The 22,598-nt window shown below is 39.7% G+C and overlaps 1 protein-coding gene across 2 annotated transcripts in view; it reads left to right on the forward strand.

Annotated features, from left to right (window-relative positions):
• Window positions 1-22,598, forward strand: part of LOC124282399 (growth hormone secretagogue receptor type 1-like) — a 72,947-nt gene that overhangs the window by 22,213 nt on the left and 28,136 nt on the right. For both annotated transcript variants that reach the window (XM_046718378.1, XM_046718377.1), the window contains one exon: window positions 5,029-5,159. The gene's annotated coding sequence lies outside the window, so the exon portion shown is untranslated. The remainder of the gene's footprint in view (window positions 1-5,028; window positions 5,160-22,598) is intronic.

Raw genomic sequence — 22,598 nt, forward strand, 5'->3', positions numbered from 1 at the left:
AGAAGGTCCCTTTGTTGTGAAGAATCTAGTAACATGAATCAAGGGATTTAATAGAATCTGCATCATGATTTACAAAAACGTGAGACCATTCTGTAGAATGTCTGACATATGAGGTGTGGGCAATAAAAGTGTAAAATATGCGGTATGTCTTAAGCTAGAATGTGTTCAAATAACTTTCATTTCACTCTGAGGCAACGCTTGACAGTTTTCAAAGAGACCGGCAATTTATGTAAATCCTTCGCTTATACAAGCTGTAGCCGTGTGAATTATGCTTCTATAGCTATAAAAGTAATTCAAGTCCACTTCAAAATGTTATAACCCGGATCCCGTAATTCTGATCAGCTTTGTAGACCCGGATAGACACTAACCTGTACATGAATACCCGTTTCTCAACACCGACATCAATCAGGTGTAGACCGTTAATAGGCGATGGCGAGTTAGTGAGTTTAGCCTTACGTCGCTTTTAGCAATATTCCATCAATATCACGGCGTGGGACAGCAGAAATGAGCTTCACACTTTGTACCCATGTGGGGAATCAAACCCGGGTCTTCGGCGTGACGAGGGAACGATTTATTCACTAGGCTACCCCACCGCCCCGATGGCGAGAAGAGACAAAGCCCTGCAAAGTTACTCCTTCTGGAGGACATTACAAACGTCAATGGACATTAAGTCTGGCCTGATGGTCATCCCAAGGAAGTTTGATTCCAATCGTTTCCACCAAGTGTTAATGATGAATATCAGTGTCTCCTTACCCAACTATAGTCCCTCCCTAATTTGAACATTTCAAATTTTAGATATATGTGAAAAAAGAATACGGTGATGTTGCTCCATAGGTTTGAAATCCAAAAGGAAACCTTTCCCCGTCTTTACAAGAGGATATATAATTTGTGTGTTTTAAGTTTTCCTTTGTCGTGTGCAAGAGCTGAATAGCATGAAGTTTCATGTTCTGCTGAACTTTCAGAAAAATTGTATAACAATTCGCGTTCTAGTTATATGTGTATGCACACGGGCAGTGCGGGCATACTGAAAGTAGAACATATAGCCAAGTTTCTGTCTTGGTGGATAAACATGCGTAACAAGCAAATATGAAGATCTACGTTTACATGATGATAATTATTGAAATATGTGACGAGACTAGAATGTGTGTCAATACTCCCGGTTGTATTCACACATCCTTAGAGCCTGGATGACAAAACAACTCTGTTACCAGACTAGAATGTGTGAATACTACAGCTTGTATTCACACATCCTTAGAGCGTGGATGACAAATCAACTCTGTTACGAGACTAGAATGTGTGAATACTACAGCTTGTATTCACACATCCTTAGAGCGTGGATGACAAAACAACTTTGTTACGAGACTAGAATGTGTGTCAATACTACAGCTTGTATTCACACATCCTTAGAGCGTGGATGACAAATCAACTCTGTTACGAGACTAGAATGTGTCATTACTCCCGCTTGTATTCACACATCCTTAGAGCGTGGATGACAAATCAACTTGTATTCACACATCCTTAGAGCGTGGATGACAAAACAACTCTGTTACGAGACTAGAATGTGTGTCAATACTACAGCTTGTATTCACACATCCTTAGAGCGTGGATGACAACACAACTCTGTTACGAGACTAGAATGTGTGTCATTACTCCCGCTTGTATTCACACATCCTTAGAGCGTGGATGACAACACAACTCTGTTACGAGACTAGAATGTGTGTCATTACTCCAGCTTGTATTCACACATCCTTAGAGCGTGGATGACAACACAACTCTGTTACGAGACTAGAATGTGTGTCATTACTCCCTCTTGTATTCACACATCCTTAGAGCGTGGATGACAAACTCTGTTACAACTCTGTTCATTACTCCGCGTATTCACACATCCTTAGAGCGTGGATGACAAATCACTTGTTACGAGACTAGAATGTGTGTCAATACTACAGCTTGTATTCACACATCCTTAGAGCGTGGATGACAACACAACTCTGTTACGAGACTAGAATGTGTGTCATTACTCCCGCTTGTATTCACACATCCTTAGAGCGTGGATGACAACACAACTCTGTTACGAGACTAGAATGTGTGTCAGTACTACAGCTTGTATTCACACATCCTTAGAGCGTGCATACAAAACAGCTGTTACAAGATTAGTATGTGTGTCGTTACTGCAGTGTGTATTGAGAATTCTTCAGCTCCTTGCTGAGTTTGCAGTAAGGGAAATCACTGATGACACCAGATGTTCTTGAAAGTGGCAAGCATTCCTGTCCTACCGGTAGCACTCGCTACATCTGTCTCTAACACCAATCCCACCCGTCTGACACCACTGAAATGCTACATGGTTCGTCCCTATGGAGCCACACTCACAAATACGCCAATCATTGACTGTCATACTAGTCTGTCGTACGGACCCTGAAGCAAATATATCCAAGAAAGCCTACGCAAGTCTAGAAAATGTGGCAAGTCTAGATTTCCTCAGAAAATGAAGAAAGTCTCAGGGCTCCTTTTCATTATATTATAATTTTTTTTACTATGAACTTTTTTCAGTAAAATATGTTCATTTCAGAGACTAGTTGTTAGTCTAACTGTCATACGTGCGTTAAGTTATATGGAGCTACAGGAAAAGAATTGCCTTAAGATTTCCGCCACCACATACTGTAGATGGTGTACATGTGTATTTGCTCAAAAGCGTATTAAGTAAATACGATAGCTCTGGTTGTTATTGATTATCAACAGTACATGCCGCCGCAACCTGGTGATCCAACAAGGAACATTCTACATTCCTCCTCACGTTATTTTGTCGATGGAACATAAACTCTTTTTTCTCGTTAAAAAGAGGAACATGATCCTCGGAGTGTTTAGCCAGGTCACTCAATAATATACACTAACATCTAGTCTCTGAAATGAACATATTTTACAGAAAACAAAACGGTTCCTAAATTACGTTCATAAAATATAATGAAAAGGAGCCCAGAGACTTTCTTCATTTTCTGTGGTAATCTAGACTTACCACATATTCTAGACTTACATGGGCTTTTGTGGATATATTTGTTTCAGGGTCTGTATGACTGTCCATCATGCTGAACTGCCGGCAAAAGAATGAATACTCTTAAAAATTAAATATATGCACTTGAAAATTGACAGCTGTCGAAACACTGATCCAAAACATAAATTTGATATTGAACACAACTTTGATATCAATATAGTACGTTAACTAATAATGATATTATTTCATTTTTAGCAGGAGTCAAATATAGGTATATGTTTCCATTTGTCCTGTACGTTATTACTAGTGTTTGCAAATAAATCATCATCATTGTGCTAGTTTCGATACGACTGAATCGATCCTAATCTAATGACATACATACTTGCATATGGCACATTACATCTATATAATATCTATTAAGTATATCACACAGTAATGACTCGCATCTCGCTCACAGACAATGATTTTTGTAATGTGTCTACCCGCAACAGGTTGCAAAGTAACTGTCGTTAAAAGATTGTATCCAAGTCTGTCACGCCACAATTTGATTGGAAGAATGGGGGCAGTATATCAAGGGTGTCAGGGGAAATATAGATTCTGATCAATTTATATATGTAACAAAACAGACTCTGGAGACTGACTTTGCGCCTTTGAAGATATACACTTACGCACCAGCTGAACTATGGAGTGTAATATCAGCTTGCATATATGTATTCATTACACACATCTGTTAGTTTATCAAAATAGAGATTATTCACATATTGAAACCAGCTTGCCTCTGAGGGAAATGGAGAAAGTAATTTAAGAATTTATTATGTTTATATAATAACGAGGCGTTGCTAACTCTATGTTGTTATCTTTGTTGATATAAACAAATTAATGGAGAATTTCCAAAAACAATATAAATCTTATCCGAGAATGGTTTAACTTATACATAATGCTAGGATTTTCCTTCGTGGCTCAGGCTGTTTTTAGCAATTTTGTTTACATGCTTTGGTAAATGCTTATCTTTAAGAGCGGTGAAGTAATTTATTCCTTTTCTATAAGGGAAGCAAGTCTGTCAGGCGGTGTTTTTTTCAATGTGAAAACATTTAGTCTGGACCTCATGAACCCTTTTCCCACTTTCCATTCCGAACGTTGCTTTAAGTAAAGCAAACTACGTTTATAACGAACACTCATATAACGAACTGACGGATATAGCAAGCTGTTATTTTGTCCCGATCCTTGCTTGTTAGTTGAAATGCGTACAACGAACTACGGTAAAACGAACTACATTTAATGCCTCCCTTAATAGTGAGTGAGTGAGTGAGTTGAGTTTTACGCCGCGTTTAGCAATATTCCAGCATCACCACGGCGGGGGACACTAGAAATGGTCTTCACACATTGTACCATGTGGGGAATCGAACCCGGGTCTTCGGCGTGACGAGCAAACGCTTTAACCACTAGGCTACCCCACCGACCCTTGAGTTCGTTATAACCATAGTTACAAGCATAGTGACGTTTTTATCGTTCCCTAATAAATAGGGATTCGTTACACATGCATAATCTATCACAATAGAAAGGTGCATGTGCTACCTTAATGCATAGACATAACTAATAATAAGTAGGAGAAACAGTACTTCATGTTTCAAGTATTAAGGGGGTGGTGTGTCCTGATCATTGGCGGATCCAGAGGGGGGTGGGGTGTTCAGGGGTTCGGAAACCCCCCCTTTAACAATAACTTAAGACCACATTGAAGATTAAATTTTGCGTTGGCGGAGCCAATGGGGGTGTGTTGTGGGTGTGTGTGTCAGGGGGTTCAAAATTCCCGGATCCGTCCATGCTGATCGTACGCTACAGCGAACGGCTGGTACACACATGCGAGATGAAAGTATTAACGTCTGTTTGCTGTCACAGTGAAATCAATTTCGTTTTTGAATTAATATGAATCATTCGCAAACATATGTCGCAAACGGTGACGCTACATATATCGGACAACAATTCAGTCCTCACGATACGGTCATGCTTGATTTCCTGGAACGTATTTTTCTGTTGTGCAACAGGAACTAACAGGATGCGAAAGGTGACGACATAATGGAATAGTGTGATTGGCGGTACAGAGACCTGTGACCACACGCTGGCTATGGATGCATAAACTCGGTGAGCCACAGACAGCAGGGAGCAGAAACTGAAGGTAGATTGCCATTTCATTTTCCTCTCGAATCCTTTTTTAATTTTAGTAATTATCTAATCCAATCATTATCATGTCCAGAAAACTTTACTAAATATAATGGTTTTTGACAACTTTTTAATATGTTGTCTATGCCAGGATCTAACATCTGGAGATTATTCCTTGAATGTCTTCACTGTGTTGCTTATGAGTTCTGGCCCTGAGTTCTCGAAACAAACTTAAGTCTGAGTTTTAACTTAAGTTTTGACTCAAATTTGAGAAAATGCATTTCCCAGAATGAACTGAAATTGATATTAAACTCAAACATAGTAGACAATTTGAGTTTGGTGGATAGAATACATAAGTTGTTTAGGCTTTTTTATTTTAAAAATGCAGCTGAGTTATAAATACAGCTATTTCAAATTGTCAAACTCGGTTTGAAATTTGAGTACAAACTTAAGTTTGCTTCGAGAAATCGGGGCCAGTTGTTTATCCTTGTGAGACTTACAATGTCTAGCCTCCAGTGTCAGTATCTTCTCCATGGATATGACTTCTGTTTTGAGTATTTTCTTCAACTTTCCCAGGTACCATCTATGCCAGTGTTTAACTGCCAAAGATATACTATGATCGTATTTCCTTTCGCTTTTTTTCTCTACATTACATACGTTCCCGACCCGTGAAGATCCGGGTTAGAATTGGTCTTCAGCAACGAATGAACCCATGTCGTAAGAGGCGACTAACGGGATCGGGTGGTCAGACCCGCTGACTTGGTTGACACATGTCATCGTATCCCAATTGCGTAGATCGATGCTCACGCTGTTGATCACTGGATTATTTGTTCCAGACTCGATTATTTACATTTTACGCCATATAGCTGGATTATATATTGCTGAGTGTGGCGTAAAACTAAACTGACTCACTCATTGTAGTAAGTTCTGTTCTGAAGATCGGTTTCGAAGTATCGAGATAAGGTGGCGGTATGGTTAAGGTGTTGGCCATCTCTCATGATATTGTAATAGCACAATCAACTCCATTGATTTACCAATCATTGTTTTACAGTTTTATTGTTTTATTATACAAATATATAGAAACAGTCATTACCACGTTTATCGAATGAAACGGTGGTCTGGTCGCCATTCACTGTTCAGAGTTGCGCCCCTTGTACACGCCAGGCCGCTTTGATCATGGATTTGAATTCCGGTTCCAAGATTGTATTCCTGGAATAGTAAGCACCATGTACCCTTGGAAGATTCTTCAAGTGTAAATGCTAAAACCTGCATCACTTCAGGATTCCCTCAAGCATAAATCTGACACCCATCGATAGGAATGGAATACTGTTCAAACACTCACTCACACACTCTAAGTTTGCGACTAGGCGTGTGTGCTTTTATGCATCAAGTTATGTCTTCTCTCGCCATACTGTAGCTGACAATACGGCATGTACTACCAGGCGAACCAAACATGTAGACAGTTGTACTATTGGGTATGGCAATGTAAATACGATTTGTTTAACACCTAAACGGTATTTGTGTTTTATCATCCAAAGATGGAGATCTTCCACAGGAGATATCGTTAGGGTGAGACTACTTTCCCACGATATATTATATTTTTTTCCAATTAAATTGCATCACAATACTTTAATGATCATTGTGATGTCATCGGTTACTCTGACACTGGAGCCGGATAATAGTACTTTTTACACTTAAGTCACTGAATATTACTGTTTGTTAACTGGAAAATTTTGGCATAAAATATATCAACACTCGTTATCAAAAGTTAACATTTGCGGCAAGCCTCGGAGTTTATTTACTGTCTCACGTAGGACTGTATTTGATGTCAAGTGGCACATAGTGAGATTTTTGCATACCATAGTTGGAGAGCTGTGGGAATAGCCTAGTGGTTAAAGCGTTCGCTCGTCACGCCGAAGACCCGGGTTTGATTCCCCACATGGGTACAATGTGTGAAGCCCATGTCTGGTGTCCCTCGCCGTGATATTGTTGGGATATTGCTAAACGCGGCGTAAAACTAAACTCATTCACTCATTCGTTGTTGGAGGAATGCCCAAGGTGTGATAAAGGTCTTGGACATTGCCACTGTTGTGACACCCACTGGTACTAATATGATGCTGAACACCCTAACACCATATCAGGGCAATCCCAAGGCTAAACCTGCTGCGCCCTGGGTACTACAGATATTTGATATTACATTCATTAACCACCTCTCTGGAGATAGACGTTATTTTCCCACCGGGAAATATATTTTGGACATTTTGTAAAAAACATTGCGTTTTGATACCTCAGCTTATATTTTATCAATCAGGCTATGTTATATACCTCAGCTTATGCTCCCTATCGTACAGTTGGCACGGCCAGAGTTGAACACCTTCCTCCCTATTCACTATGTGGTTCACCCGTTACATTTTCCGCTTCTGTTCCGGATCACAATATAATGGAAGAAACGTCAAACATTACCACGAAATATCCATAATTGTTCGTCTAACCGTGTTGAAAATGACATTATAGTCAATAGTTATGTACTATGTAGATCATCACGATTCATCGACAAGTTAGTGGAAAGAGACATTTGTCAAATTTATGAATGTGGGTTTATTCATGTAAATTGAAAAGAGAATTCATACTTAATGTGGTCGCGTATAGATTTTCAGTAAATGTCGGGTTTAGCTAACTTGACGAAATTCACTACTCGCTTAGACGGAAACGATGATTTGATTATCCCTATTGGTTCGTGAGTTATATCTAAACTGAGGTACATTTTACATCGTTCTATCCATCTTCTGGCTATGACCGACTGGGTTTGATCCAACGTATTTCTGTTCATTTCTGATCTGACATCGTTCTAAGCAACTTTTGGCTATGTCTGGCATCTTTCTAACCAAGTTCTGGGTACATCTGACATCGTCCTAAGCAACTTTTGGCTATGTCTGGCTTGTTCTAACCAAGTTCTGGGTACATCTGACATCGTCCTAAGCAACTTTTAGCTATGTATGGCATCGTTCTAACCAGGTTCTGGCTAAATCCGACATCGTCCTAAGCAACTTTTAGCTATGTCTGGCATCTTTCTAACCAAGTTCTGGGTACATCTGACATCATCCTAAGCAACTTTTGGCTATGTCTGGCATTGTTCTAACCCAGTTCTGGGTACATCTGACATCGTCCTAAGCAACTTTTGGCTATGTGTGGCATCGTTCTAACCAAGTCCTGGGTACATATGTCATCGTTCTAAGCAACTTCTGGCTATGTGTGGCATCGTTCTAACCAAGTCCTGGGTACATCTGACATCGTTCTAAGCAACTTCTGGCTATGTCTTTCATTGTTCTAACCAAGTCCTGGTACATCTGAGATCGTTCTAAGTAACTTCTGGCCATGTATGATATCGTTCTAACCAACTGGTTATTTGACCTATCCTTGATGTTTCCCCATATTCTGCCATTATCTGACATCGCTTTAACAAACTTCCTGAAGAGCCCTTTTCGCGTTTTATATCGTCTTCCATTTTGCACTTCATAGAACCACCTTCAATTGCAATTTCATTTCAGTGGTCAACAATCAGTTCAGACATTATTATATTCAGTTCTGTTGCTGTTCTTATTCGATTTATAAGATCCACACAAGAGAAATCATAATGCCCATGCAAATAGGAAGCCCAGGAACAAGTATTGTGTACTCATCAAAAAAGCACGAATTGACATTTTGGACAATAGGAGTTAAGGAAACGTTCTTGCGTACGCCTAAACTGTAGCAACCGTAACTGGCCAAATATTTACTTTGATATACATTGCCATTTTTTCCTTTAAAACTTCCTTCTTTTCTTCATTGCCCAAGTGGATTATCCGATTGTTCTGATGTAAGATCGCCAATAGTTGAATGGGATGCAAGGGACGTCTATTCCTGTCAGTTCTATTTTCAGATTCTTTTAAGTGAACCTGCATCTTCACAGAACCATTGATTTGACAAACGAATGTCGATTCTTCTGTTTAATGTCATGAAACGGCAGGATTGTCTTGACGTTATAATTACAGCCGTCGACGTTTTGGGCTGTCTCGTTCCAACTGGACATGTTTATAATGAACTCATTATGTTTACGTCACTTTAGAAACATAACTAGATAATTATTTGTTTGATGGATCGCCACTCCATGACAATGTCCTTTTGATTGTCGATTTCCTTTCAAATAGCTGAGACACATATAAATATGTCGTTGTTTTGGATGTCACATTGTCCTTTACAGGTCAGCTTTTCATCTGCCAGTTACTGATAGTGAGAACTGTAATCTTTTTAAGGGGACTTTAAGAGCCCATGACAAAAATGGGATGGCGTGAAATACGACCCAATCATGACTACAAATGTTCGTTTGATGAATCACGAAGTTTATGGGAATCTGTCGGCCGTTCATAAAATTTAAGTATAATACGCTTTATGTCATATTCCGTGCCTCTTGTTTACTTTTGAAAATAGAGCCTAACCAGACACACCAGTGATCTTAAACCAGCAATGCACTAATATTGCTATCTTGGCGATACCATCAATGTCAAGCAGTTCGTTTATATGAATTTCCATTTTCATCCCAACTTCAGATCGGACATTAGGCTCCTAGAGACATTATAAGCTATACTTAGATCTGGAGGGTGAAGACCCAGACTATAATAACATCCCAGAAGGATGCATAGTTATCCAAAATATCATTAGACACTTATTAGATTATGAGGTTTAATGTGCATTTTACATCAAGGTTTGTAGTTTTTAGACGGTCTGATAATATAAACATTAAACCTGAGATTTCACAGATTGCCTGTCTTTTGAGGTATTGCCGACCATGTTCTTTCAACGAAGATTTCAAACAAACATTCTTGTTCAAAAGTTGTTTGATGGGTATTCCAATGTCTAAGGCCTTAACATAAAAGGACACTTTGAGGACATTGATTTCAGAAGTCGTTAATGGGTACCAGGTAAGATCTAACTTCTTAAGGTTCTTCTCAAGTCCACTAATTGTGTTTGTACATAAAATATAAATTAGTGACCCGATGTGTATTTTTTAGTTCATTGAAAACAATTGTTTCTGGAAATGCAAGGTCCACCGGTGTTATGCTCAGTTAAGGTAAGGAAATTAAAGAATATTGCAAAACGAGTTTAAATAAGCGGTTTGTGAATAACCTTTGTTGGCAGTTGTCTGCAAGAACAGACAATTGTTCGGGTTTTGTTTTCATAGCCAAAAATGTAAACATGCACTGCACTTACATAACGTAATGTATTGTTTGCCAAGTGTCTCCAGTCGAGGACTAGACCGCCTTATTTCAACCACCATACTTACATAAAGAACTAAACAAGCTTCGACGAGGAAATGTTGTTTAGAAGGTTCAACTGGAGGACGCCAGATAAAGCATTTGCTCGGATAGGTTACCAGCTCATGTTATAATAGATCGAAACCCATTGAAGATTTGTCCAAATTGGAGTACATCTTCGTTGTCTGCCCTCCGCAAACTGTTATTCGATTCCTCGGAATCAATATAAATAAATATGGTTGGCATCAAGTCTTTGTTTATACGCGCTTTACCTTGACATTTTCGAGTGGGCTGGTGTGTGCGTTCCTTGTTAGGTGGGGCGGTTGGGGGAAAATAGGATGCGGAGGAGTGGGAGAGCATCTTGACGGAAGTGGATCGGGTTCCCCTCCACCAACAGCAACTGACGAGTCATCACGAAAAAAACGGGAAAGGTCTGCCCTTGCTTTGGTATCAAGTGGTTCTTGATGCCCAGCTTTGCTGATACAGATTCAAAATAGATCCCCACCTGTAGCTTCACGTTTATATAACTATACATTTGTCGTCCGTGAGGGGCGCCAAGGAGCTAAAGGACTTGTGGAATGGGAATGTGTTTCGTTTCACTTTCATATTGTTAAAGCTATTGAAAACAGAGCCTGTTAGTTGAATACCCTGAAAACGTACCTGACAATGGCTTTGTACCATTGGATCATTGGATCGAGAGACATAATTAGGTGACTATCCTTTGTACATCCACATCGAGTTCAAACACTCTTTCCTATTTTGTATCAGCGGCTAGTCAGGTGGCCCTATTCGGAAACCATACGTGAGTGAAAGATTTATTGAAAGCTATTGGAAATATGAATTCAACAGTATCACTAAATTGACACCATACCAACAGGTGTGTCAGCATTATTCGTGGTATTGAGCTTACATATGTAAACTATGTTTATACCGAACACACTGACATGACGAACCATGTATACTTATGTAAACTATGTTTATACCGAACACACTGACCTGACCAACCATGTATACTTATGTAACTATGTTTATACCGAACACATTGGCCTGACAAACCGTGTAGACTTATGTAGACTATGTTTATACCGAAAACATTGGCCTGACAAAATGAAACCATGTAGACTTATGTAAACTATGTTTATACCGAACACATATGCCTGACAAACCATGTAGATTTATATAAATTATGTTTATACCGAACACATTGACCTGACAAACCGTGTAGACTTATGTAAACTATGTTTATACCGAACACACTGACCTGACAAACCATGTAGACTTATGTAAACTATGTTTATACCGAACACATTGACCTGACAAACCATGTAGACTTATGTAAACTATGTTTATACCGAACACATTGACCTGACCTGACAAAACTTATGTAAACTATGTGTAGACCTGATGTAAACTATGTTATGTTTATACCGAACACATTGACCTGATGACAAACCATGTAGACTGATGTAAACTATGTTTATACCGAACACATTGATTGACCCATGACTAAACCATGTAGACTTATGTAAACTATGTTTATACCGAACATATTGACCTGACAAACCATGTAGACTGATGTAAACTATGTTTATACCGAACACATTGACCTGACAAACCATGTAGACTTATGTAAACTATTTATATACCGAACACATTGACCTGACAAACCATGTAGACTTATGTAAACTATGTTTATACCGAACACATTGACCTGACAAACCGTGTAGACTTATGTAAACTATGTTTATACCGAACACATTGACCTGACAAACCATGTAGACTTATGTAAACTATGTTTATACCGAACACATTGACCTGACAAACGGTGTAGACTTATGTAAACTATTTCTATACCGAACAAATTGACCTGACAAACCATGTAGACTTATGTAAACTATGTTTATACCGAACACATTGACCTGACAAACGGTGTACAAATACCGGTGTAGACTTATGTAAACTATGTTTATACCGAACACATTGACCTGACAAACGGTGTAGACTTATGTAATCTATTTTTATACCGAACACATTGACCTGACAAACCGTGTAGACTTATGGAAACTATGTTTATACCGAACACATTGACCTGACAAACCGTTTACACTTATGTAAACTATGTTTATATCGAACACAACCCAAACACGAATGCATAAGGAAGAGACATATATTAAAAAACTGATTTGGAGGTTCCCTCACTTACTATTTATTTTAGTCGCAATGCATATAACGAACTACGGTTGTGATGAACTAAAATTGGTTGTACCCTCGAGTTCGTTACAACCGTAAATTACCGCATCTGAAATAATGGTCAAAGCGGCGTTAAACCCAGCTCCGTCACTCAGTCACCCATGCCCACTCACTCAGTCACTCACTCACGCATGCCCACTCAATGTGATACTTTTCTTCACTCCGTTTCACCCCAGTGTCCGATATTCTAATATGATGGTGTGATTACACCTGTCATTCAGTGTGTACCCTAACAAAACTGTATGTGAAGGGAAGATGAAGCATAATCACTGAGATCGTGAGATTTCAATAACCCCGTGACGGTTTCAATAAACTGTAAAACAAGTGATCGATTATCTTCACTGGTGACAGACAGAATCAATTACAGTAGGTAGTTTGTGAATAATTTTAGTGACAGAAGTATAGATCTTCAAAGCAATGAACTATTAAAGCTTGTAAAATGTTGTCACATACGATTTAGATTGATATATCTTCTACATAACAAGTACACAAGTGTCGCTGGTATTCTAGTAGTCTGTCTCACAGTCCCTGAAGCACAATATTTTCCATACTGCCTAGCCTCCCTGCAATGCTTAAGCCCTAACCGAAGCTAGTCCGGATCCTGTTCTGAATTTCCCATCTGACCGGGGTTCCTTTTCCATGTAAATGGTATTTTCATTTTCTTGGTATTTTGTTATTATTCGTACTAATGTAGAAGGATGATGGTATCTGAGTGGTATTATAAGTACCGCGTAAGCGAGTTTACTGGAATGAACTTCAATATTTTAGCGATACCTGTTCGTAGCCAATTCCTGGTGTCATCTGTCATACATCCGTCTTTGATACAAGCGTCATGAAGCCTCCTGCATTATTTGGATATCCACTGGAATAAAATCAGAGACATGAAAACTGGAGAAGTGTTTGGAAGTTTCTATTTTTGTTCGTAGCCAGATATCCGGCTTGAATTTTAATAACAGTTTTCCATCGGTTATAGTTGTGGCCTTGTGTGTTTACATGCATGTTGATACCTTATATGAGTGAGTGAGTGAGTTTAGTTTTACGCCGCAAGCAGCAATATTCCAGCTATATGGCGGCGGTCTGTAAATAATCGAGTCTGGACCAGACAATCCAGTAATCAACAACATGAGCATCGATCTGCGCAATTGGGAACCGATGACATGTGTTAACCGATCCCGTCAGTCGCATCTTACGACAAGCATGGGTTACTGAAGATCAGTATTGTAGCCCGGACCTTCACGGGTAGATACCTTATATGAAATATTGCTAACTGTATCATCAATGCTTGATCATAGAAGTTATGATATTGCCATTTAACCGACGTGACAATAAGTTCAAACTCAGTCTCATAACGTACTTGTATATTAAACAGCTATGATGAATTTCTTGGTGCGGTGAATTCTTCACAGGAATATACTGGCCTTTATAACAATTTTACAAGTAGATCTGTAGGTCATTTTGCAAGCCTACAGAGAAATTTAACATGAAACATATTTTCAATTGGGGACATCACTCGAAGTGGGATTGGCAGATTCTCATGATTCTTCCATTGCAAACACAATTAGGAGATAAAACCATTATGTTCTGAAAATTTGATGTAGTCTAGAAGATGAGATACCTCTTTTTTCGTCGGACCGATCACATTAGCGAGACACTTCAAATGTATACATGACATTTTAAGTAGGTTTACCTCCGTTGTATCATGCGGACAAGAGCTCTTGGAAAACGTCCCTCTCTGAACACGAACTTGCACAAAGGCAAATGGGCTTGCTATTTTAGAGCGTACTGAAAAGCTGTCTGAAGATATTTTCAAGTTCAATATCAGTGTCTTATATTATTGATTTGTAAGGCATATTCCCACAAAATAGGTTGTATTAAGAAACAATGCAAACTGATAAACCAACTCTTCCTTGATGTTAAATTAGTATTACAAGTAATAGGTTGCATATATATTCCAACGATTCAACTTTTAGCCAAGATTTGTATGGACTTATACAGTCATACATGTTGTTCTGCAAGAAAAGGCATGCTGATCTTGAAGTATAGTCTGGAATTAGAGGAGCAGCGGGGTAGCCTAATGGTTTAGGTGTCCCCCGCCGTGATATTGCTGTAATATTGCGTAAAACTAATCTCACTCACTCACACTCATTGTCAGTGATGCTGATCGAAGTTTTTAATCTTTCTTGTTTGTTTTCATTGTTTCTGCAACCCTTTAGTCGGGAATATTCGATCGATGACGAATATCTTTAAATAATCAAATTTGGATAAGACAATCCGATGACTGGTATCATGAGCATTGGTCCATGCAAATAGAATATTACGACATGCCGTCTACCAGGTCACTGAGGCTGGCAATTCGATCCATGTAGTCGCCATTTTCAGGCATAATTCCTGAGAACCAATTATCTAACATGGAAGTTTAAGAAGCTGATATTCTTGTGAATGTTAACAGTTCTAGCAAAGCAAAGTGACTGCAAATCAGGGATTCGAACCAACCTTCATGGAATAAAGGGTGCCAGAAAGGTAGACTATATTAATGTAGATCATACATCGTTTAAATGAAACCGGCGAGAAAGGGGAAAGTGCTGGGAGATAAATGATCAGAGCGATACTTGCATTCAAACCAACGAGCTTAGGATTCGGTGTACATCAGAGGCAGTGGTTTTGAAGTTTTAGGGACATTTGCAGATTCAATGGACCATCTAAGCTCCAAAATTGTGACAGATATGAACAGAACACTGATCAATGCATACAATTTGTTTTCAAAAGAACATGCCTTCTGACAACAATTCTTTGATGTCAGTACCCGTCAGTATTCCGGGTTAGAATTGGCCTTCAGCAACCCATGCTTGTCGTAAGTGGCGACTAACGGGATTGGGTGGTCACACATTGTATCCATACGGGGAATCGAACCCGGGACTTCAGCGTGACGAGCGAACGCTTTAACCACTGGGTTACCCCACCGCCCCCAGCATCACATACATCATGATAGTATAGGAATAATGTAGTGTTTCACCCTACTCACTAACTGGTCTGAACATCTTGGATAACGCGGGTCTCAGCTGGAGAGTTAGTCTGTCTCACAGTCCCTGAACCACATTAATTTCCCTACTGCCAAGCCCTCGCTGTGCTAACCAAATAAAGCAAGTCTCCTTTCCTCAGGTTCAGAATCTCTGGTCTCCCTAGGGCTCCTTTTCAATATAACCGCAGTTTGTTACTATCAAAATTAAATAATCCTGTCTACTGGATCGCCATGCACTCCCTCGAACTACTCCTGCCGCAGCTTCACCGCAGTTGTCAGTGTAATCTAAACATCCTGCCTCATTAAGGGGAACATCGTCATTAAGCTCGCTCACCCACATGATGAATAATGGTGTGCGTTTACCACAAGGGTTGGAGAGAGTGTGAATACTTTAACAGTTGTCTATCTTAAAGGCTTCATTAATTAGTTATGCCTTTTTTCAATTACAGTAGGCGTGAACGAGATGTATTTGGAAGATGTTATGCCATGTGTTTTCGAATTCACGTAATGCAAGCTTATAGCTATGTGGACCATTTGGTTGGATGTCATGCTGTGAATACAGACAGTTATTAGGGAAGTGTGTCAGTGGGGTCATTCGTCCAGTGTTACAGGAACAAGACACAGTATTTCATCAATGTTACTGAATGATTAAGTCTCTTGAGATTTGTCCCAAACAGTTTATCATACATGCTTCGACATGTCTCAGTCGTGTTATGTTTCAAAGAAAATCAATTTTTCGAATAATCTGAAAAATAAATCCAAATATTTGATTTAATTTGTTTGATTGACTGGACTCCCATTTTCGGGTTCACATATCTGTTCCTTGATCGCATCACGTTATCATACTTGCATAGCACAGCGATCAAATCAATTTGCAATGGAGATGCTGCACTAAAACAGGGTTCTGTGAAGTTTACTGGTGATTAGCCCAACTGTTGATATTCTGATTTTCCACAGGGTTGTCATTCGCTCGTCACGCCGGACATCCGAGCTATGTTGTGTTGTGTGTTAGGCTTTAATTTGCCGGTATGTTTCCGAAAGCAGCGTAAATATGAGGGACAAACCATCATAAATCCACAGGGAGAGTCTTTTGTACGATTTCAATTATATCATAACCATATTTTGATCAGCAACAAACAGAAATGATACGAGGTGTTCATGAAAAGATTATCGTATATTGCCCCACCAGTGACACACGTCACAAACACATGCAAAGGCAAATCAATTATTTACCTGAAAAACACAAAGAAGGAATAACACCGATGAAACCACATTTTAAGGAAGAGTCATTTGAAATCTGTAGAAAGAACATGTCCGACTGGACATGAAACTTAGACACCTAAGGCTGGGGCTGTTGGATTTTCGTTGAACGTTAAGGGAACGGAGACTAATGAACAGTTAAATTCATTCCTCTAATCATAAGTGTTGTGGAGAGTTGAGGTGGTTCCCTCGTATGTTCTAATTGCATTTCCAGTGGGCAAATCAGTGAAAGGTCATTAGCTATTGGCTACGGATTTCAGATCGTCGATATTAGTGAAGTTAAACTTCTTGGCCATATTCCATTTTAATCATATAATCTTGCCAATGTAAACAGAAGGATGTCCATTGGTGCCCATTGAGATGCCTATTTCATGCCTGTGTATCTCATCCCGAAATTTCAAACCATAGTCACACACTCTCATTCAGCTCCCTCCAGATTGTATTTCGAACAGATGATGAATGTTTAGATAACCCTATCATTATTTTTGAATACAAACGAATGACACGAGTATTCCTTTATACATAATAAAATATGAACATTGCTTGATACATCCGCTGAAAGTATGGGGAAGTACCTTCCCTGATCTATTCCAGTGAATTAACTACAGCACATATCAACACATAATAGACACTTGGTAAACTGGAACACAATCCGATACATTCAAATATCCAGTTGTACGTGACCTGCACCGTGTCGACCTTGCAAAGGTCATTATGTCAACTGCTTGGCGACCGACATAAAACCCTAAGCAACAGATAGTGACTATCAAGATTTTATCACTTTTCATTTTGGTGACAAAACAATTTCAACCTTTGCAGGAGGCTGAACATTTCACAGACTATACCTTGTCACCTTATCGACATATAACCCCTACATTTCGCAAGATCCTGAACTTAAGACACAAGCTCAACGGGTTGCAATAAATCGTGACACGTCACTCATTGCGAAAGCAAGAGCCTTATGCAAGTCACAGACGGGATCAGGTGGGCTGGTTTGAGAAGATATGCCTGACCCACATCTTGATGGTCATGGGTAGACTATCGGGTCTTTTCTATTATACGAAGTAGGAGATGTCATGTTATTGACACAATGCTGACCCCCGCCTTTCTGGTGGTTCTATTATAAGCACAGCGGATCACAAGGAAGCACTTATGTCTAATTGGCTCCTATTATACACATTCAAAAGATGTGTGTACGTTCAGTCAATCATGAACTCAACACCTCTATTGAGATCGCACATTCGACGGGCAAAGGTTTCTTTAACATCTTTTTATGCCTTGTGCGATGGTGGTTTCATGTGCCCACTGAGTTGAGAAGTAAATCGTAGGTTGGTTGCGATTCAACTGAAGGAATGACAAATGTAATAAAAGCTGTAAGTTGAGATTGAAAAGTCTCAACCAAACGGTCTAGGTCAGGCATACAAGCTCACGTCAGCCTCAGCATAATAGCGCGACCAGATTCATAGGATATATCAACGCATTCACAGTTACATTGTACACGTGCATCTGAATGAGATTAGACTGAATTTTATATCTTTTTTATGTTTCGTTCAGTCTTATGCACATAAGCAGCTGCAATAAACTGCTTGTCGATGTATTCTGAATGTGCCTCGGGAATGTCATAAAACGACTTGTGTAGTTCACAATAATTTCTATTGAATATATGACATAGAAATTCTTAGCGTCTGACCCAGCCTCTTGCCACGGGCAATAGTTCACTGTCGTAAAAGGGACATAAACTTGCGTTCCTAGGCAGTACCTGTCGAAAATATGCTGTATTGCGGCTGAAATCCCCAAACAATCATTCGATGGGTACTCGAATGTACACAACAGACACTTATTGGCAAAACACGTTGTTGTGGACAAAGAACAGATAAATTGAACTCTCTCTTCGGTCTGATTCCTGAGTTCCAATTGGCTATAAAACTGAAATAAAATTGGCGCTTGCCTTCCATGTCGGCTTGCGGCAACATCTAACGCATAAGCACAATGTCTATTTACCGTTACTCGTGTTTGGATTCGCATAAAGTCAGCGCCAGGATTAGGGAACCGTGAATCCGCGCCGAGCTGGCTCCCCAGTCATGTCACAGGGCATTTACAGTTAGGTCTTGCATGTATTTAGTACTGCGTTGCCGTAGTATTAGTGAATAGTGACGTGCGGTGCATTCAATACTAACATTACGAATTCGTGTTCCACGTAAGGTCTACATGAGTGAGCTTATTTTTACGCCGCACTCAGCAATATTCCACTATATTCCAGCAATATTCCACTATATGACTATGATAATCGAGTCTGGACCAGAGAATTCAGTGATCAACAGCATGAGCATTGATCTGCGCAATTGGGATACGATGACATGTGTCAACCAAGTCAGCGAGCCTGACAACCAGATTCTGTAGGTCTACGTGCAATGTAAACATTTTGTAAATACATACCTTCCATGTCGGAAGAATTGTCTGAATTGACATAGAAATTGACATATGTCTGAAGACATTATTAAGTCTTGAGAGACATTCAGGATGCTATTCAAACTGCCTTAGTTGAAAAGTGTTTATTTAGCCACGAACAGATCTCAGATTTAACATTTTTACCATTTTCCAAAGCATCAGGGTAGCTATCTGTTCAGCTTAGTCATTAAGTAAAAACAACGTAGCTTTACGTAAACACCATTCCGTCAGGTGTAGTGGAATGCTTTGCTATCACAACGCAAAGTAAATGGCACTTGAGACCGTCTACGTATGCGCGAATGGGTTTGTAATGTTTAGAAATGATCCCATATGTGATGACATGCGATGTACAGAATATACAGGGATTGAAATGTTTAAAGCATGTTCCGATATGTGATACTATGTGAAGTTGTTAATGTCTGAAACATGCATCACTTTGGGCTTTCGTCACTTCAAACCTGTAAGAAAGATTTCTGTTGAAAGCCACTCAGAAGGGAATTTGTTCAGGTTCAAGTTGCATATAACGATTCTTCATACAAATATTTACTGATCATGTAGAAATGAAGAAGCAGGATGAGGCTTTTGAATTCAATCATATTTTGAACTCATGCATTTTAATCCTTTTATTTTGGATGTCTATGAACTATCATCGTGTACTGCCCTTAAGGATTCAGGGTTAAAACTGATTTCCAGTGACGGATGTAAGGGAGGGAGGGAGTTTAGTTTTACGCCGCACTCAGCAATATTCCAGCTATATGGCGACGGTCTGTAAATAATCATTTTGTAAATACATACCTTCCATGTCGGAAGAACCAGACAATCCAGTGATCAACAGCATGAGCATCGATCTGCGCAATTGGGAACCGATGACATGTGTCAACCAAGTCAGCGAGCCTGACCACCCAATCCCGTTAGTCGCCTTTTACGACAAGCATAGTCGCCTTTTGTGGCAAGCATGGGTTGCTGAAGACCTATTCTACCCCGGATCTTCACGGGTCTTACGGATGTTAGTCATGAGAGGGTACTTATTGGATCCGGTGGTCAGGGTTCATGACTGTCGTCATAGCTCGTCAGATATTGCTGAGAGCAACAAATATGTCTCCAAGAACATATAGAATATATTACACAGGATTCCTTCTCTGGAGGGGCGGTGGGGGTAGCCCTGTTGTTAAAGCATTCGCTCCTCACGCCGAAGGCCCGGGTTCGATTTCCCACATGGGTACAATGTGTGAAGCCCATTTCTGGTGTCCCCCGCCGTGATATTGCTGGAATATTGCTAAACCCGGCGTAAAACCATACTCAGTCAGTCATTTCAAGTATAGATGGCGGAAATGTAGCCTAGCGGTTAAAGCGTTCTCTCATCACGCCCGGGTTCGATTCCCACATTGTTACAATGTCTGAAGCCTTCTTCTGGTGTCCCCCGCCATGATATTGCTAAAAGTGGCGTAAACCTAAACTCACTCAAATATATATTGTTATGGGTTCCATTTGGATTTGTTTTGTATATGATTCTATTTTGATATTTTAATATATGATGACTTTTTCCTGGGGCTGAAATATGTCAATCTGGTCAAACAGGTTTGCATTTACAGGTGAATGGCTTGTTATAATATGGGATTGTTCTGAGCCAACGTTGATGAAGACGTTTATTGTTGACGCTGGTTATAAAGGTAATCAGTAAACCTTCTTGTTTGATAAGTTCTCTGTAATTCATCACGCAAAATACCCATGGAGATCCGGATTAGAATTGATCTTCAGTATTCCATGCTTGTCGTAAGAGATGACTTACGGGTTCGGGTGATCAGACTCGCTGATTTAATTGACACATGCCATCGTATCCCAATATATTGATGCCCATGCTGTTGATCACTGGATTGTCTGTCCAAGACTCGATTATTTACAGACCGCTGCCATATAGCCGGAATATTGCTGAGTGCGGCGTAAAACTAAACTCACTCACTAACCAGACAATCTGCAAAAAAAAACACACAAAAAACAAAAGAACATTCTCAGTCAAAGTCATCTCAAAAACACTCCTAAGAAACGTTATTTGTGTCCCTGTACGAATACCACCATGAATCTGACATTGAACATATGTTATTGCCTCCATGCCATTCATGGCCAGTGCCGAAGAACCAAAATAGCCTGCCCCTTAGAACGTATAAGAGTTGTAATTATTTTTGGAAAATTCAACAACGGAATTAGTCAGAGAAATGTGGAGAACATGGCTCTGTACGGAAATCGAGAACTTTGACATTTGTCATTCGAACCTACGTTGGCGGAGTCGATGCAATATCCGTCAATATCAACCTGCCTGTCAAGATTACTATTGCAGTGATTTGCACATCCAATGCTCTTATGTCTTTCTTTTACTTCATGTTTTAAACATATTTTGATGGTGTTTTACCATCCTTCATTACACGGCAACACTGCTTGCAACTACTTCCTTCCCTAAAACGACACCAATGCGGCTGAGTAAAGTGTGACTCCAGCTATGGGACTTTCTCGATGATCAATTGGTCCACTGAGAGGCCATATTGACACACTACCACATAAGACATTTGCACGTCATGAAAGGTTAATACCTTTGCCCGAGACTACATTGTTGTCTTCTCAGCCATGCCGCCTCAGACACTGTAAATAAACCTTTCAAGTTCTATGGCTCTTGTTTCCTGGTGGCTTACCAAAGTCGCGTCAGTCCATATGTTTTAGGTCATAAATTCGTCCTTTACGAATAACCTTTTCATAACCACATTGATTTTTGAATTCCCTGTCTTTATTTAATGACGTGCCTGGTTGGAATATTACCACAAAAGTAAACACTTTTGATGCCATTTCAGGCCCGTACTCATTGCCCGTTGATGTTATTTTCATAGTGTATAAGCACCACCCTTGAGTAAACAGTGTTTAAAGCACTCAAGGTTTCATGCACATCTGCAAAATAGCCTGGTTCCATTTCCTGCATTGTGAAGCCTGTATGAGGCTGGATAGACGGGTTACACTGTGCGTGATTCTCCGAGGGTTTCCCAGGACAGATACGCCCCGGGCACGGGACAGTGAATATTTGGGGTGGTTGGATTTCTGTTTGAGTCATGATAATATTTCGGACTCTTCTCCATAACCTTTTTCCTCTGAAAGGGAGAACCGCGTAATACTTTTCCTCCTCACATCCCTACATACTGTGTCT

The sequence above is a fragment of the Haliotis rubra genome, unplaced genomic scaffold (genome assembly GCF_003918875.1).
Source record: "Haliotis rubra isolate DU_JTF1 unplaced genomic scaffold, ASM391887v1 Scf3, whole genome shotgun sequence".
Taxonomy (NCBI): domain Eukaryota; kingdom Metazoa; phylum Mollusca; class Gastropoda; order Lepetellida; family Haliotidae; genus Haliotis; species Haliotis rubra.